We start from the raw sequence: 18,645 nt of genomic DNA, 5'->3' as shown, positions 1-18,645 counted from the left end.
AATATACTAACATATGTCAAGTTTCATGACTTCACCAATTCTTTATCTGAAAGAGCCATAAGTAACACAAGAATCTTACGTTATAAAGTTCTACTCATAGCTTGGTTCCCTTTCTTGGGTTTCTGGGTTCCGCTAGTTTAGAGGCCTCAGTAACTTGAGAAAGAATGCTTTTTTTAAAGAACACAATTTTATTATAGAAGTTAAAGTGAAGCTTCTGGTCATTTGCCTCTGCTACTTTCAACAGGCAAATAAAGGGTAGTTACAGCATTGGCTGGGGTGTTTGTCAAAGATCACCCTTTGCTGTAGAGGCTGGGAAAGTAGTCCAGGCAAACCTCTTGACATTCAGGGGCAGGTTAGTAGATGACAGCAGCCCTACCCTGTCCATGCTACCAAGGGTATACTTACATTAGTAATACAAGTTGGGATCACTCTAAAAAACCTAAACAACCCAATCAGCCAAAACTCTGGAGTAAGGAAAAGGGAACAAATGCTCATGGCCTTGTAAGTATTCTAATAAAAGGTGTCTAAGGAAAAAAATCTTAAATTATTTCCTTCCTTCTTTAGAGAGGTGAACATTTTCTGCAACTGTTTTTTTCTTTCATCTATTCCACCAAATGCTGACTAGATAAGAAAGCAAATACTGCGCTCCTTACTGTGTATTCTCTTCTATGATCCTCACCAAATACCTATAACAAAATGAGATGATTTTCTGATAAAATTTCATAATTTTCAGAATCAAAGTGATCTTAGAGCTTGTTTACTTCATTTCCTTTTATTTTACAAGGAAATCCCAGCCCAGCTTTCCCAGGGATTACAGTTAGTCATTGGCTTGACTAGACTGGAACCAAGACCAGGACCCTTTCTACACTAACTGATAGATCAACATTTTTAAATCTTTGTAAATCTATGAAATTAAATGGGAGGACCTGCCTCAGTCATTCTTAGTTTAATGAGTAAATATTTGAGCTCTATTGATATGTTTAAATATGAAATTTGTTCTACAATTTTACTCCTATTATTTTGGAGGTCTGTCTTATTGTTACTAAAAGTTAATGGCCCTAAATGATGGATGGCTTAACATAGAACCAATGAGGAGCTTGGCTTGCTGTTGAAGTAGAAAGTTGTCCAGAGGCATCTGGAACACACACACACACACACACACACACACACTAAGGCTTTTCTCTAAGGGAGAAAGAAAGCTAGCTGGCTGGCTTTAGGAAGGAGTAGAGCCCAATGGAAACATTACTAATCTTTCTTTATCTACCACTGAGCAAATACTGCTGAACCCTCTGAGAAACAATGGTACCACTAGTGACTTCAATGAGTGTTTATCTTTCTAACTACATATTTATATAGGGGGTGGCTACCTGCGGCATGCTTGCCAGAGAATTGAGAAGTGACTGCTTGTAAAAGCTTGAAAATATTTGGTCTAGAAACTTGTTTTTAAAATTCACTCAAGATAATATTACATTTTATAGCATTAGAAGAACTATTATCATCCAACCATTTAGATACCTGGATTTAAATGATTTTATTCTGAAATTATCTCAATAGCTGACAATGTGGGGCTTAATTTAGAAGAAGGAAAATTCAGGAAAAAGTAGTACTATGAGTTAATAATTCTATAATATTGGTATCTAGAAATGTCTTTAGATGGTTTTACTTCAAAGACCTTAAAAAATCTTGTCACTGATGGATTGACATTCATTACTTTGTTCTGCTTGTGACATATTCAGTTTAGGATATTCATGAATGCAATTAAATTTTGTCTGGGAGCTACATGATATTAGAATATATGAGGTCACAGACATAACCATATATCCTACTAGCCAAAAAACTGATGAAATACCTGTTACATAACATCACTGAAACCATCAGCTTAGTAGATTCAGGGTGGAGAACAGATGGAATAGCAAACAAGGCACCAAGACAGTAAGTTGCCTTGCTTAGGAGTTAGCCTGAATTGGGCTGCAAGGTGAGAAATGCTTTAGGTCTTTCTGTGAGTCGATGAAGACAATACTGTTTGGCAATCTGACTTCTAGTAACTTCCTCCTGGGTAATGACTAAGAACCAAGAGGAGGGGAAAGAGAGCTCCATTCAGGAAACATGACTAAAAGGCAACACAAGCCTACCAAAAAACCAGAATCTAAGGAAATGAGTAGACCGGTAGGCAAGTAGTCTTATCCAGATTTTGGAGTTGCTTAGTGACTCAAAAAATAGAAGCATAGAATGTGGGTCAAGAAACAGTGGATTCCAGAAGGACCCTTTGAAGATGTTTCATAGACAACTGGCATTTTAATTTACACAGCTTTTCTGGAATACCAACAAGTCAGTGAAATGGAGTTGCCAGATGCCAATAGGAATGTTGTATTCATGAATCAGTATTGAAGTGCTATGATAACTGAAGGTGGTTTTTGGTAGTGGGGACAGGACTTAGGGGAAGAGGAAAAGATAAAGGACGTAAAGATTACAGCTTCGGGAAAATTTCTTGAGAACAAAGTAGACTACTGATTTATCTAACAACCTGTTGTGGGTTGAACTCTGTTCCCTCCCTGCCTCCAAACTTGTATGTTAAAGTCCTAACACCCAGTAACTCAGAATATGACTATATTGGAAATAGGGGCTTTAAATGGGATACTTCAATTAAAACAAGGTCATTAGTGTATGCAGCCCCTATCCAATGACTAGTGTCTTTACAAGACGAGGTGATTAGGATGCCAACACACACAGAGGGAAGACCATGTGAAGACACAGGGAGAGATGGCCATCTATCTACAAGTTGATAGAGTCTCTCCTCAGAAGAAACCAACCATGCTGACACCTTGATCTCAGACTTCTAGCCTCCAGAACTGTAAGAAAATGAATTTCTATTGTTTAAGCCACCCAATCTGCAGTCCTGTCTTATCGCAGTCCCAGCAAAGTAACACATAAGGCAACACCATTTAAATTATAGGAGTTAAATAATAACAGCACTGACTGGTTCTAGTTGGACCACCCCCTTCCCTTCTCTGTAGAAATATTAGTCCAACTGTGGCTGAAAATTGCCATTATCCAGCTCCTTTTTTTTTTTTTTTGAGACGGAGTTTTCGCTCTTGTTACCCAGGCTGGAGTGCAATGGCGCGATCTCTGCTCACTGCAAACTCCGCCTCCTGGGTTCAGGCAATTCTCCTGCCTCAGCCTCCTAAGTAGCTGAGATTACAGGCGCGTGCCACCATGCCCAGCTAATTTTTTTTTTTGTATTTTTAGTAGAGACGGGGTTTCACCGTGTTGCCCAGGATGGTCTCAATCTCTTGACCTTGTGATCCACCCACCTCAGCCTCCCGAAGTGCTGGGATTACAGGCTTGAGCCACCGCGCCCAGCTCTATCCAGCTCTTTAAGTGGGACATTTCTTCCTAATATTCACAAGTCACAGTGAGTCAATATCACTCCTACTCTCTGGGGTGTGGCCCAGGATCAGGCATCACATCCATTGTAATATTGTCATTAAAATGAGAAGGCAAGATGTTTACAAGCCTAGTGCTCTATAAGTAAAGAATTTTAAGTGGGAGGAGACTGATTCATTTCTGCTCAGAGTTGAAGGGATGCCCTGGTCTCTTCATTTGTATTCAAGAGAGGAAGAGTTAGTGCGGTAGTTTTAGAGATACCACTGCTGCCATTGCAATTAGTATTGGTGGCTAGTTAATAATACTAATTCCATCACTGTGCTTGGTTTGTAATATGAATTCAACAAGCATTAATTTACTTTTCTATTATTTTTCGGTTCTGTAGCATTTCACACTATACAAAGCTCTGCCACACACATTATCTCAGTCTTCAAAATAAGTCTGTGAAATATGAATTATTGTTATCATCCTTATTTGGCTACTAAGAAAACTATATCTCTCAAGGAGGATGAACTAATTTACTCAAAATTACACTACAAGTTAATATAAGAGATAGAACTCAAAGCAAAGTCATCTGTCTTCTCAAGCAGAACTCTCTCCAATATACCCACCAGCTCTAAGTAGTTGGTTCTATTCCTCCTGGTAAGTTTTCAACAATCCATTTTATCTATCTATCTATTTTTATTTTTACTTTTTTTTTTTTTTTTTTTGAGACGGAGTTTTGCTCTTGTTACCCAGGCTGGAGTATTTTTACTTTGAGATGGAGTCTCACTCTGTCGCCCAGGCTGGAATGCAGTGGTGTGATCTCGGCTCACTGCAACCAACTATATATATGTATTTTTTTTTTTTTTTTGAGACACAGTTTTGCTCTTGTTGCCCAGGCTGAAGTGCAATGGGTTGATCTCGGCTCACCACAACCTCCACCTCCTGGGTTCAAGCGATTCTTCTGTCTCAGCCTCCTGAGTAGCTAGGATTACAGGCACACACCACCACACCTGGCTAATTTTGTATTATTATTATTATTATTATTTTTAGTAGAAATGGGGTTTCTCCATGTTGGTCAGGCTGGTGTTGAAATCTCAACCTCAGGTAATCCACCTGCCTTGGCCTCCCAAAGTGCTGGGATTACAGGTGTGAACCACCGCGCCTGGCTTAAATAATCCATTTTAATCAAGGAATGACATTTTCTGGATTCATCAAATATTCTTGGTAATGAAGAACTTTGATATTTATTACACAGATTGTACCTACCCTACAAATATTACATGAATAAACAATTTGCGCCGGGCGCGGTGGCTCAAGCCTGTAATCCCAGCACTTCGGGAGGCCGAGGCGGGTGGATCACGAGGTCAAGAGATCGAGACCATCCTGGTCAACATGGTGAAACCCCGTCTCTACTAAAAATACAAAAAAAAATTAGCTGGGCATGGTGGTGCGTGCCTGTAATCCCAGCTACTCAGGAGGCTGAGGCAGGAGAATTGCCTGAACCCAGGAGGCGGAGGTTGCGGTGAGCCGAGATTGCCCCATTGCACTCCAGCCTGGGTAACAAGAGCGAAACTCCGTCTCAAAACAAAACAAAACAAAACAAAACAAAACAAAAAAACAATTTGCACATACAAATGAGCAGAGAAGGAGAATGCCCCAAAACCTTTTCATAAGTTACTTACCTTCTACTGACCTTGGGTAAGAATTTCTTCAGCGTGATTGCTTAGAAGATAATTTCTCTTACATAAATACAGAGTTCCCAGAAATAGGTTTAACAGTACTAATCTTTATATATTCTATGGTTTACTTTTTATTTTACTTTGTGTATGTTTGTGTGTGGGATAGGGAAGCAACATTACTTCTATAGGAATATACTTTTCAGGTTTTTTATGCTAGACTTAGAAGCAAACTTTTTAAACATCATTCATTGGATGGAGATTTCTTGAAAATTAAGAATTTTCAAAGAATTGATTTATGATCATCTCAAATCAATCCTTTTATGATTTAGAAGGTACTTCAAGCATTTTGGCCAGGCGCAATAGCTCATGCCTGTAATCTCAGCACTTTGGGAGGCTTAGGTGGGAGGAGTGCTTGAATCCAGGATTTTAAGACCAGCCTGAGCAACATAGGGAGACCCTGTTTCTACCAAAAAAAAAAAAAAAAAAAAATTAGCTGGGCATAGTGGCACATGCCTGTGGTTCTAGCTACTTGGGAAGCTGAAGTAGGAGGATTGTTTAGTCTTGGGAGGTCAAGCTTGCAGTGAGCTATGATTGTGCCACCGTACTCCAACCTGGGCAACAGAGGGAGATCCAGTCTCAAAAAGAAGAAGAAGAAGGAGAAGGAAAAGAAAAGCTTGCAATATATCCATGGCACATATGACATTATCCCAATGACATATGCCCTAGAAGAGAAGCAAGGACTAGTTAATAGACACTGGATGATGACAGAGTGTTGCTGACATTGCACAGGTAGTCCTGTCCTACTGGAAATCTTATTGAAACCCCTGAGAGCCCCTGAATGAAGCCCAGCATATGCACTGATTTGATAACTCACTCCATACCTTTTCCTTCTTAGAGAAGGAAGAAGATAATAGAAGCTCTGATCAGGGATGTTGGATTCTGGTGATGGAGGACAAATTATTAGGTATGATATGAGAAAGTATTAAAATAGAAGCTGAAAACTTAAAACCCCAGACAAACAGAGAGACAAGAGGCATCCATTCCTACTTAGCTCCAAACCACTGGGGTCATGGATAATGTGACTGTTCCTAATTTGCCCTGTACAGTTTCAGTTAACACTAATTGTTCAGGCAAAATTATTAATAGACCCTTATCTCACTCTCAAAAGTGTGCCAATTTGTACAATACAGTAAATGAGCACTCTAGTCATAGGAGAATTTAGGCTCAGTATTGCCTGATATCTCAATTTTTTTAAGCCAGAAATTTGGATTTTTATAGAACATTTCTAATTTTTTTTAATGTGGGCAATAAATTCCAAATTTTTTAAATTGCCCAGGTCAGATAAAAATCACAAGAGGTGGAATCTGGCCTGAGAGCTACCAGTCTGTCACCTGTAAATTAGAAACTCTAGGTGATACCAGTGTTCTTTGCCTTCCTTTTGGAGACCTTAGCTCTCATGGGCTGATGAGAGATGGTCCTGGGGGCCTCCCACAAGGGAAAGCCTTCTGCTTTAGGCAGTTCCAGTGGTAATCAGGACAAGGTCCAGGAGACAACGGGCCTGAAATGGGCAGTTTCGCCAGTTGTTTGAGGCCTTAATGATTATAGCTAGCACTTCCCATGTAGTAAAGTCTTACACAGATTATCTTACTCTTCACAATCGCCTATGAAGAAGATATTACTATCTCCATTGTTCTAATGGGGAAACTGAGACTTAAAGAGACTAATTAGTTTGAATGAGGTCACCCAGCTAGTAAGTGGCAAAACCAGGGATCTGAACTAATGTCAGACTTGACTCGAAAAGCCCACATCTTTATCCTCTGTGTCTGCTGCTTCCCACTGTAGAGAGATCAAGTTTTCCTTTCCCTTGGGATGCTTTTCATTTGGGTGAGTCATATTTGAGCTTTTGTCACCATGGAAAATCATAAAGTCTTGACTCTTAGTCTGCAAGAAGGCATTTCTTGCTTTCATTCAGGTGTTTAGAACATGGGCCCAGTGTTCAGCCCAAATCTCCAGAATGAAGTGGGCGGGGGTGGAGGGGGGCGGTTAGGGCCAAATTCCAAAGTAGTCATAAGCAGTTTTCTTTTACTAGGTGTCTGTCCTTTTGCCTAGATCCTTTGGAACTCTGCCAGTGATGGGCAGCTGGTCAAAGATGTGAGGTTTCACAATCCCAGTCATCTCTGTGACCTGTATCCATTTTAGAGCTACAAGCAATGAATATACCTCATGCACAGAGACTAGGAAAAGCATAGAAGTTTTTTCCAGTATTAATTTGACCAAAGATTGGACATGTTATAGTGAATCAAATAATGTCCCCCTAAAATGCAGAACTTTAGGCTGTGATCTTGTTTGGTAAGAGGGTCTTTGCAGATGTAATTAGTTCTAATGAGGTCATACTGGATTAGGGTGGGACTTAATCCAACAACTGTTGTCATTACAAGAGAAAACAGAGACACAAGGGGAAGATGGCTGTATGAAGAAAGAGGCAGAAATCGGAGCAATGTAACTGTAAGCCAAGGAACACCAAGGATTGCCAGCAACCATCAGTAGCCAGGAAGAGGCAAGGAAGGATTTGTCTCAAGGGACTACAGAGGAAGCATGGGCCTGCCATGCCTCCAGAATGGTGACAGAATCCATTTCTGTTGTTTTAAGTGATGCAAGTTCTTGGTACTTTGTTAAAGCAGCCACAGGAAACTAGTACACATGATAAAGAAAAAAATTTAAATACTGAAATGCTCTTTCAAGATGGAACAGAAAGCTGTGTTGGAAATTTAAATTTAAAAGTTCCCAAGTCAAAATTTCAGAAAGCATTTTCTGACACACTGTTAGCTGAAGAATAAACTTTACGGAAAAGAAAAATGTCCTCCCCATATAATGCAAAAGTCTCTACTGAGTTTCTGTAGAGAACCAGAGGCATTGCTTGTGTCGATGGCTTAGCGCTGATCTAACCCTGAGCAATACTTGCTTGTGTTTAGGAAGTCCATCTACCAAAGTCTACCACCATTTGCCAGGTCATCACAAGCCTAAAATCTGTTATGCCTGGGATAAGCCATGGACATTCAAGTGTGCATTCTCTGCCATGTTTGCCCTGTTTATCTGAGTGGCTTCTGACTCAGTTTCCCTTTTGAGACTGTGATTCTGACAACCAAACCAGCTTTTTTTTTTTTTTTTTTGAGACGGAGTTTCGCCCTTGTTACCTAGGCTGGAGTGCAATGGCACGATCTCGGCTCACCGCAACCTCCGCCTCCTGGGTTCAAGCAATTCTCCTGCCTCAGCCTCCTGAGTAGCTGGGATTACAGGCACGTGCCACCATGCCCAGCTAATTTTTTGTATCTTTAGTAGAGACGGGGTTTCACCATGTTGACCAGGATGGTCTCAATCTCTCGACCTTGTGATCCACCCGCCTCGGCCTCCCAAAGTGCTGGGATTACAGGCTTGAGCCACCGTGCCCGGCCCCAAACCAGCTTTTGTTTCTCTAAAGACAGATCCCTTCCTTATTCTTACCTCTAGGAGGGGCCCTGCCTCAAATCTGATGGACTCTCTGCTTTGGAGAGGGATTTCTTACACTTTCAATTTTGGAATGCCCATAGCAACTCTGAAGAATGCTGGTCACAAGCTCCTATATCCCAACCTCAGCTGATTCAACCAAATTCAGGTGTCTGGTTCAAGAGCAGCTCATCCGTAGGCCTGTCATTGTTCTATGGAGTAATCTGGCAAGGAAGCTTTATTTAATGAAGAAAGCAGTAATCAATAGTACCAATAGGACCTTCTTCCTTGGAGAGTTTAAATAGGATGCTTTGGTGGATATGGGGGTCCCTGCTGTTGGTAGTAGGGAGAAAGATTGGAAAGACACACAGAGAAAAAAATCATGTGGTAGCAGGCACTGTTAGTGAGTAGAGGCCATGAGACAAAGAAAAATGTAGGAAGTTGGCTGGTAGTGGCAGGAGTAGTAAAACAGGGACAAGAACAGCTGCATCATTATAAAAGTGGCAGAGCATTAGATTCAGGGCAGCTGATGCTGTTGTCGGAGGGCCCACAGAATAACTCAAACTGCATTGTGTTCTAAAGCAGCCTCTATCTTGTAAATGATGTTCTGGTCTATATGAGGCATAGCCATGCAGCTATTTAGTGTTTCCTGACTTTCTTACATCCTCCTGTATATTCCTGCAATGCCACCTTCCCAGTTCTGCACCCCCATTAACTAAGGTAAATGTGTCTCTGTTCTTGAAACATTAAAAAACCAGGCCATGAAACCACCATCTGCCACTACAGAATTTCATCAGATTGGACTTCATGGAAACCATCCAGAAATTTTGAATGTACCCTCTCCTCTTAGACATCAACACATGGAAAGTCCCTTACTACCACTTGGCTAGACCTTCTTACCTCAGGTCTGTTGTTTCCCCTTCTTCAGTTCGCCTGCTGCAGAAGCTCAGACACGCTTTATAAATCAAGGCACATGGGTTATTTTAACACTGATCTCATTTAATGTAATTTCATCTCCATAATGGAGCATTTGACCTCAAACTTCCACTTCTAGGGATCTCAACTCATCCAGCTGCTCATCTCATTGAGCATCTGGAAAATAGTTTATTTTCCAGAAAGTTCTCTACCATTGAGTATTTGTGTTGTTCCCAATGTTCTTTGGGTATAAATAACACAGTGGTGAGCATCCTTATAATAAAGCTGAGCTTGCGTCAATCCTATTTCCTTAGTTGAGATCCCTAGAAGTGGAAGTTTGTGGTGAAAGCCTGGGTATATTTTTATAACTCTTCCTACGTAATGCCAAATTGATTCCAGAAAGAACAAACTTATTCACAATCTTGGCAGTAGCATATTGGCAGTAGCTATAGTAAGGAGGCAGTAGAATGGCCATCTCACTACAGCTGTCCTTAATTTCTTCCATGATGTGGCACAATTCTCATTGAGCCTCAGGAGTTCTTTGGTTCCTCTCTGAGTCTTTCTGCATTAGATTCTCTGTTAATTCTCATCTTATCTCCGTTGTTCATGATTAGTGCTCGACCATCCAAAGCCTGCACCTTCCATCGCAAGACTGAGAAGACTCCATCTGGGAAGAACATCAACAGCCCTCCCCTACTAGTCAGCAGAAGTCTGGAAATGGTCTTTGGCTCACAGGCTGAAACCTAAGACACAGATGCTTTGGTGTGTTTGAGCAGTGGTTCTCCCTAATGCCACTGGATGCCCATCTATAGTTGCCTTCCACTTGCTTCTTTTGGGCTCTTGAGTTCACTCAAGGGAGTCCCATCCTATATTCTGCCTTCGAGCTGGTATCTGTTTTCCCTGCATCACCTCTGCCTGCCATATTACATGGGGCTGGGTCACCTATCTCTTGCTCTTCTCCACCTTCTATTGGATAGACTTCCCCAGATGATTTAGCTTTGCATCTCATGATCCTCCATCCCACCCTATCCCCGGTCTTTGCCAAGGTCACTGAGGCCATTCCCTTATGCTGTTCTCCTGCATTAGTTGTCGCTTTGACTTTGACATCTGTGAAATGTGGCTATATTTTCTATACGTTTGCTTAATCTTGGTCTCTTATTGCCACCCTCTCCTTTGAGTTGCCACTTCTGCCCTAGCTTTGCCCCTGACACTGGTGACTCCCCTCACTTTGGCTCAAGGCTTTACTATTCCCAGCATGCCCTGGCCCGGGTGTTACAAGCCCAGTGAGAAAGTGACACTTCAAGGCTGCTTCAGAATACCAAAGGATTGTATTAATTATGCATAGAAGGGCTGTGGCAGTTTGCCAGTTACATCTTAACAAACTCTATTCCACTCCCCAGACATCTCAGCCCTTCCCTACTTCCATTAGGTCCTTCCTGCCTCCCTTTGTTGAAGTTCCATCTCTGGCTTCAGCATCTTGACCCGTCTTCTGGCCTCTGGCCCACCATATGATAGCCCAGTGCCCAGTTTGGCTCCCCTTCTCCCTTGGCATTGCTGGCCAGGTCTATCTTCCCTGTGAGCTGAATCTATAAGCTGCCCTGGCAGGCATGACCTTGCATTCCTGACAGCCCTACCTCCTCCCTGGGTCTGGCTCTGCGCCCGAAGCTATGTGGATAGGATATTTTAACCCCTCCAATTTCAGTTTTCTCCTGAGAAGGTAGGGCCTAATACATGAATATGGGCAGTCAAGGCTCAGATTATCCTCTTTCCAGCAAATCCTTTCCAGGGACATGCCTTGAAAAGGAATGTGGTTAATAGGGGCAGGCACTCAGAACTGAAGAAACTCTAAGAAATAAACCAGCAATTATTGCCCGGAATGCCCTGCTCATCCCTCTATGGCATGCTCTTAGCCAGTTCTATGTTACCAATTTTGGAGAGCTACCAAGGTGCCTTTATTTAACACTTTGGGGCTCTCCCACCTTGCTACTGCTCCTGCTCCCCAGACTCCAGTGACTTTTTTAGTAGACTTGTTGCTGAATGTCTGAATCACCCTGCTTCAAGGGTGGGGGTGGCTGGTCACTTTAGTGGGTTCTACAAAGTGAAGGATTGTAGGGGCTACTTAACCAGAGGGAATGGGGGAGCATCAAAATCAGGAGGGTGAGGAGATGTCTCTTGGTTCATGGGAGCCAAGTCCAAAAATCCATGAGAGTCTGGTGCCCCTCCACTCTAGTAGCTGCTATAGATTTGGCATAGAACAAGCATGTGGATGCAGGGAGACTGGGAAGAAACTCTGCTCTTGTTTCTGGCCTATTTTATGAGCCAGAAGGGCAAGGCACATGGTGGTGTTCTTTCTGGTCAAGCTGCTTTTGATTAAAAGAAACTGAAACCTACTTAGGGTTCAGGGGATTGGAATAAGAGGAAGAGCTGGCTCTTCTACAGTAACGCTAGCAGGAAAATAGGGAATAACCAGCAAATTGACTGGCATGTCCAGGGAAGTGAGTCAGCCAGGATCAAAAGCCAGGCATTGAATGGACAATGGTCACTGTCATTCTGCTCCTTTCTATGGCATGCTTATTCCTTGGTTTCCTCCTGATTACAAAAAGGCTAGGAACTTCTGGAGCCCATGCTTTTCCAGAAACTCCTCTCAACAAATCAATATTCTCTCACCTCCAAATTATTTTGGGGAATTATCAGAGCTTTGAATGGAGTTCTGAGTCTCTCCTCCTGATAGACAGGGACTTATTCTGAATATTTTGCTCACGGTGCTAACTGAGAGCTAACTCCTTACCTCTTCCTTCCCTTCCTTCACCCTTCATGAACTGAGTCCCTTCATGCTCTGGCCTTTGCTGCTTTCACCTGCATTATGGTGGGCTTCAGGGTGTAGAACACAGAGAGAGGCTGGGAGAAGAAAACCCTTCAGATGGAGTACCTGTTAGTCCATCCTTATTAAATTCATGGTAACATAGCCTCTCTAGCATGAAGATTTTCATCCTAAGAGCCTTGAATCAAACTTTCCGATCACCCTCAGGTTCCAGAGACACATACACAAATCAACTATTTGTAAAAACCAATCATTATCTCTTAGAGGAAGCACACCCATTGACATTCTTTAAGCTTTACAACTTTGAACATCTTACATATGAGGAAATCAAGGCTCAATGAGGTGAAGTGACTTACTTGCCCAAGTTCACATGAGTTAATGGTAGATCCAGGACAAGAAGTCAGATCTGCCCTCAATCCAGGAATCTTTCTATTATGCTGTCATGCCTTCCTCAGGATTTTGCTCATCTTTGGCTTATGCAACACTCTATCTTAAGTTGAAATTACTCTCATAGCTTAGAAATAGGACAGTTGCCTAATTTGTATTTTCTTTCTGCCTTCTACAGAGGAGTCTCAAAATACTATGGATTGTTAAAGTAGAAAACTGGAACCTCATGGGGCCGTCTTAGATCCTCAACAGGTATGTTCTGGAAAGCTTTTGCTGGCGTGTTCTCAATGAAGATGTGGTCTACGGTTTTGGTTTCCAAAGGCTACAGTGTCACAGGTCTTGCATATGAATCATGGCCATGAATATCCATGAGTGATTTATGTTAAATACTGGGATCAGGTAAAAGTACAATGTGAATGTCAAATCCTATTTTCATTTTTCCTTCTCTCTTGTGAAAATTTAATTCACCTATGTTTAATCTTCCATCGTATACATGAAGGTAACTGTAAAATATTATGGAGAGGTAGCATAGCATAAAGAATGAAATAGTGGGCTCCAATGCCAAACAAATCTGGGATCAAATCCTCACTTGGCCACTTGCTAACTGTGTGATCTTGGGTAAATTACATAACCTTTCCAAGACTTAGTTTTCTCATTCATAAAATGAGTATTATTTAAGATTACTATATGAAATAATCCAGGAAAAATGCTTAACACTGGGCATATCTAATAGCCAATGCCTTCCAAATAATACTTTTATTATTGCATTACCTCAGTCTTTACTATATAATAAGAGACCTTAGATGCTCAAGCTGCTATAACTACATTTTTTGGCATATTGGTAGTGCTAATATTTGTACTGTTATCTTTTCTCTCTTTCTGTACCTCTCTTCATTATTTTCACATGATAAACATGGACTTCTGATTAACCAAAAAAAAGACTAGTAAATTTCATTATAGTTCGGTTTAATACATTTATTTTTAAAATTAAGTATGTCTGTCTTAATTCAGATATTCATTTTGAACATAGCTGTTGGAACTCTTAGTTTAAATATTTGTATTACATGGCAAGACCCATAGACAATATTCAATACATTGTTTTCAAAGATATCCACTTTACTAAATCCCTCCTCTTCTTTAATTTTTTGTTCAAATCTTACCCTAATAGCGCTTAATTTGATTATCCTATTCTGCATGCTTCTACCTTCTCCTATACCTAACACTTCCTGATTCCAGAATCTTCCACCCTCCCCTACTCCTGCCACATCCCCCCAACACACACACACACACACATTGGCAACCCTGAACCCACTTTATTCTGCTCAATTTTTTTCCCATAGCACTTATTACCATCTGACATAAAATAAAAATATTTTTATTGTTTATTGTATGTTTCCACATGGGTAAGGGTTTTTGCCTCTCTCTGTTTCTCTCTCATTAATACTTCCAAGTGCCTAGAATAGTGGCAGTGACATAGTAAGTGTTCAGTAAGTACAGTAAGTATTGGTTGAATGTTTGCTGAATGCACATACTGGCCTATTTATTAAACTGGATCTTCTTAAATTATCAAATGACTTTCTTCTTCTTCTTCTTTTTCTTTTTTTTTTTTTGAAACAGAGTCTTCTCTGTCACCCAGGCTGAAGTGCAGTGGCATGATCATAGCTCATTGTAACCTTGAACTTCTGGGCTCAAGAAGATCTATATAGATTCACACACATATGATATATAGAGAGAGACAAATCCCTGAGCCATTAACTTCTATTTGTCTTCCTGCTAAGCCTAGCTAAACTTTAGTAATGACTGTTTGTGTGAGTATGTATATATATGCGTATATATATGTGTGTGTGTGTATATATAAGTATGTGTATATATATAAAATACACACGTATATATACGTATATATCCAGATAGAGGTCATTTCCCTAGTGTATATATATATACACATATGGGCATATATATATATGTATGTACAGATATACACACACATATATAGGTATATATGTGCATTTATATGAATATTATATATGTATATGTATGTGCATTTATATGTATATTATATATATACAGATATATACATATGTACATATATATACACACATCTATATACACATATAATATGCATATAAATGCACATACATATACTTATGTAGGAAGGTTATATTTTTTAATGGTGCAATAACTTTTAAATCTCTCAATGGCATATGGTATTTTTTTCCTCTTTTCTATTTTGAGAGAATGTTTATTTCTAAAGAAATAGCTATTTCATCACATATCCCACAGCGTAATGAGTGCCCTGGGATGAAAGTCCATAAAAGGTTCCTCTTCAGAACTCCCAGAGTTGAGTCCAGTTTGAGCTCGGATCTAGTTAAACAACTGTGTAGTTTGGCATGGTACTTTGAATATGGGGTATCATTTTAGAATGATTGTGCTCAGATAAATCTGTTTTTGTCTACATTAAACTTGCTAGTTGTAGCTTAGCCCTGACTGGATTCATTTGATTGATTGATTTGTGAATATTCATGTAATTAACTTATTTACCTTCCCTAATTTGTCAGGTATTGTGCTAGGTTCTGCTTATATACGATGAAAGGACAAAGTTCCTTCCTTTAAAGAATCTAATAGAGGGGAATTAATAGACAAGTTTAAACGGCGATTATAATGTAGCGTAAGTGCCTCATTATAGCTGACAACAGGATTATGCTAAAGGAACACAAGTGGCTAGGAGATATTGATAGTCTGTAAGTAATCTGGACCGCTGCCAAGTTTACCCTGAGACAGTAAGGTTTTCAGAATAGGACCAGCCATTTTGTCTACTCTGAGATGGCAATTGCTTGTGGTCAGAAACAGAGGGAGCAAATGTGTTATTATTATTATTATTACTATTAATATATTTTTAATAACAGTGATGGTAAGGAAAAGGCAGTTTACAGAACAAGAAATTCAATCTTACTCATAATTAAAGTAATGCAAATTAAAATAATAATGCAATAGATTCATTCAATTATTGAACACCTACTGTGTGCCAGGCATTGTTAAAGGTGCTGGGGACTAAAGCTGACAAAATCATGGCTCTCAAAGAGCTTGTATCCTAGTTGGGGAGACAAAAAATAAACAAATGAATAAATAATAGGTAAGTGCATGAGCTTATAATTAGAATCCTGGTTGAAGCTCAGTTTACTGGGGGTCCACTGGGCCCATGAATCCAGGTAGAGGTCATTTCCCTAGTCCCCAATTATAAAATTGAGATCGACACACATGAAGGTTGGAGAAAATCAATGGGATGGACAACAACAGTTTTGCTCCAGGCCATGTTAACCATCCTATCCATTGTCATAAAATACTCTGAAAAAGAGAGCTGCACAATCCAGACTTCCCTCAAAACACTGTGGCATTGATAACTTTGTGCTGATCAGTCAAAAAAACAGGAGGTGGTCAGCATGCTGGAGACCTTGGCCAGATACAGGCACTCTAGAATGTGGGAAATAAACTCTATTAAATTCAGGGATCTGCCACTTCAATAAAGTTTTTGGGGTCCAGTGGTCATAGGTGTCCTGGGATTGCCTCCAAAGCAAGAGATATAGCACTGCATCTTACTGTCTCTGTTCATTAGGAAGCACAGAGCCCATTGAGCCTTTTGGGTTCTGGAAGCAACACATTTCTCACATATTGCACCACTCATATACCAGTGTCCACAGAAGGCTGCCAGCTTTTACTGGGGTCCAGGGCAGAAAAAAAAAATGCTCTGCAACAGGTGCAATACAAGCAACCCTACTGCTTGGGCCATAACTTCTGGCTCAGCTATGATGGTGGACATGTTGGTGCTGGGAAAGTGGAGTTAATGGTGAGTCCCAGGAAGAGAATCACAATGCAGGCCCCTGAAGTTCCAGAGCATCGTTATGCCAACTACAGTGAAACATTATGCACTTTCTGAGAAATAGCACTTGATGTGTGTAACTGGGCCCTGGCAGACATGGAATGTGACAATCCTCTGATGAATAATCTCAGCTTTGGAGCTCTCCACTGGCCTAGCTGAGACTTGCGCAGAGTTGCATTGCAGTCTGAGATTCCTTCTACAGAATTCTCCTTCCCCTTCTCTCCTTCCACGGAGGTCAGACCTGCATCACAGTCTGAAGGCTCTTCCTACCTACACTTGCTCCCTTGCCCCTATATCCTTCATGGACTTTGTCCCCTAGTAAATCTCATGCATGTCTAATTCCTTTTTAGTGACTGCTTCTTGGAGGACAGAAAATGACCCAGAGCAGAGTGACTTTATTTCTTGGAGTTTAAGGTAACATTGCAGAAAAAAATACCAACAATGTAGATAGATTCTAACCAAATATGTAAATGTCTCAATTATACAAATCCAGACTGCAGTGTAACTTTTGGATCATAGATTTATACATTAGCAAACACTGTAAATTCCCATTGCTATGGTCAGTTGAACACTGTGACCAAGCAGGTAACTCCTCAGATGGATAGATGAGTACTTAACAGGAGCGAAAGTAGGAGTTGCCTACTGCTATCAATTCCTGTAAGACCGAGTCTCGATCAATGCCAAGACTTTGGAAATCCTGAATACTAATGGGAAAACTGAAATTCCATTTCAGCTCCATGATCAGAATAAGAAATTAAATAAAATATTAAATGAGTCAGAATGCTGTCCTCCTTTGCATGAGCTACTCTGCAGGACTCTGCAGGACATTTTTCTGATTAAAGGGCTTAAGCAATTTATTTTAACAAAAGTGGTCAGTAAGCTTTCCAAAGCTGCAAGTTAAGTAAAAGATACCCTTGAAAATTCTTGGCTTGGTCTCTTATTTATCACTTAGACCTTTCTTGATACAAAAAACCATTTGATATTTTCAGTGCTTCCTCCCACACTACTCCACCCTCTGCATTTTTCAAAGAAATTTAATAGAACTGCTGTGGCTGTTTGGTTCCAGAGGCAATTGAAATAATATGTAAGATAGATACACAATTAGGGGATAAATTTATAAGAAGTCAAGTCCAACTTCTGTCTATTATAACTGAAGCTTGTAGAAAATAAGTATCTCATATCACAGCATGTTTATTAAACATCTACACAATCTTGCCTTGGATTTTAAAAATAGAGAAGTTTTTCATCTTTTTTTTTTTTCTCTAAGGAACTGAATAGTTTAGTCACCAAAACCTCATTGAACCCTAAGTTCTTTCAAATGCCAGTGACTCCATTAGCTAGGGAATGCTCTGGCTTTGTTTTGATTAAAAATTTAAAGAGCAGATGAGCAGTAGCATAAAAAAGACAAGAAAGAACATAGGCAAATTTCTTAAAGTTATAAAAATAACAGTTAATAGTTACAGTACACCTACTATGGGCAGGTTTATAGAGATTATCCCATTTATTCCAAACAAGAACCCTGTAAGACAGGGTGCCATTATTATCCCCACTATCCAAATAAGAAAACCAAGATTTGGAGAGGCTAAGCAATGTGCCCTATGTGTCACACAGTCAGGTCTGCATGATTCTAGGCCAGGAGTTGGCAAACCCTTCTGTAAAGAACCAGTTGTAATATTTTCAGCTGTGCAGGCCTTACAGTCTCTGAGTCTTCATTGCAACTGCCAACTCTATTGTCATATCATGAAAGCAGCTATCAATGATAAAATAAATGAATGAGCGTGACTGTGTTCCAGTAAGACTTAATTTACAAAAACAGGCCAGCTAGATTTGGTTAGTGGGCCTAACCACCGTGAATGTTTCTCGTTCTTAGGTCGGACCGCGTTTTAAATCGCAAAGCAAACAAATTACTTTCAAAGTAAGTGTATTTGAAATCCTACAGAGAAAATTCTAATGAAGTTAAATCTAACTAAGTTACAAAATGTATTCATTCAGCAAATACTAGTTGAGTGCTTATTGCTGGGATGTTAGCAATATGGTGGTAACAGAGACCTTAATGGAGTTTAATGTGGGGAAAAAAGGCAAGTAAATAGAAATTTATTGTTTTTATACATTGTGAT

At 40.2% G+C, this 18,645-nt stretch overlaps 1 long non-coding RNA gene across 1 annotated transcript in view; it reads left to right on the top strand.

Moving 5' to 3' along the window:
• Positions 1-18,645, top strand: part of LOC141580343 (uncharacterized) — a 78,716-nt gene that overhangs the window by 4,253 nt on the left and 55,818 nt on the right. The window contains exons 2-3 of the long non-coding RNA XR_012512581.1: positions 10,061-10,208; positions 12,833-12,906. This is a non-coding gene — a long non-coding RNA (uncharacterized LOC141580343). The remainder of the gene's footprint in view (positions 1-10,060; positions 10,209-12,832; positions 12,907-18,645) is intronic.

The sequence above is a fragment of the Saimiri boliviensis genome, chromosome 11 (genome assembly GCF_048565385.1).
Source record: "Saimiri boliviensis isolate mSaiBol1 chromosome 11, mSaiBol1.pri, whole genome shotgun sequence".
Taxonomy (NCBI): Eukaryota; Metazoa; Chordata; class Mammalia; order Primates; family Cebidae; genus Saimiri; species Saimiri boliviensis.
This window is presented reverse-complemented; position numbering and strand designations above follow the sequence as displayed.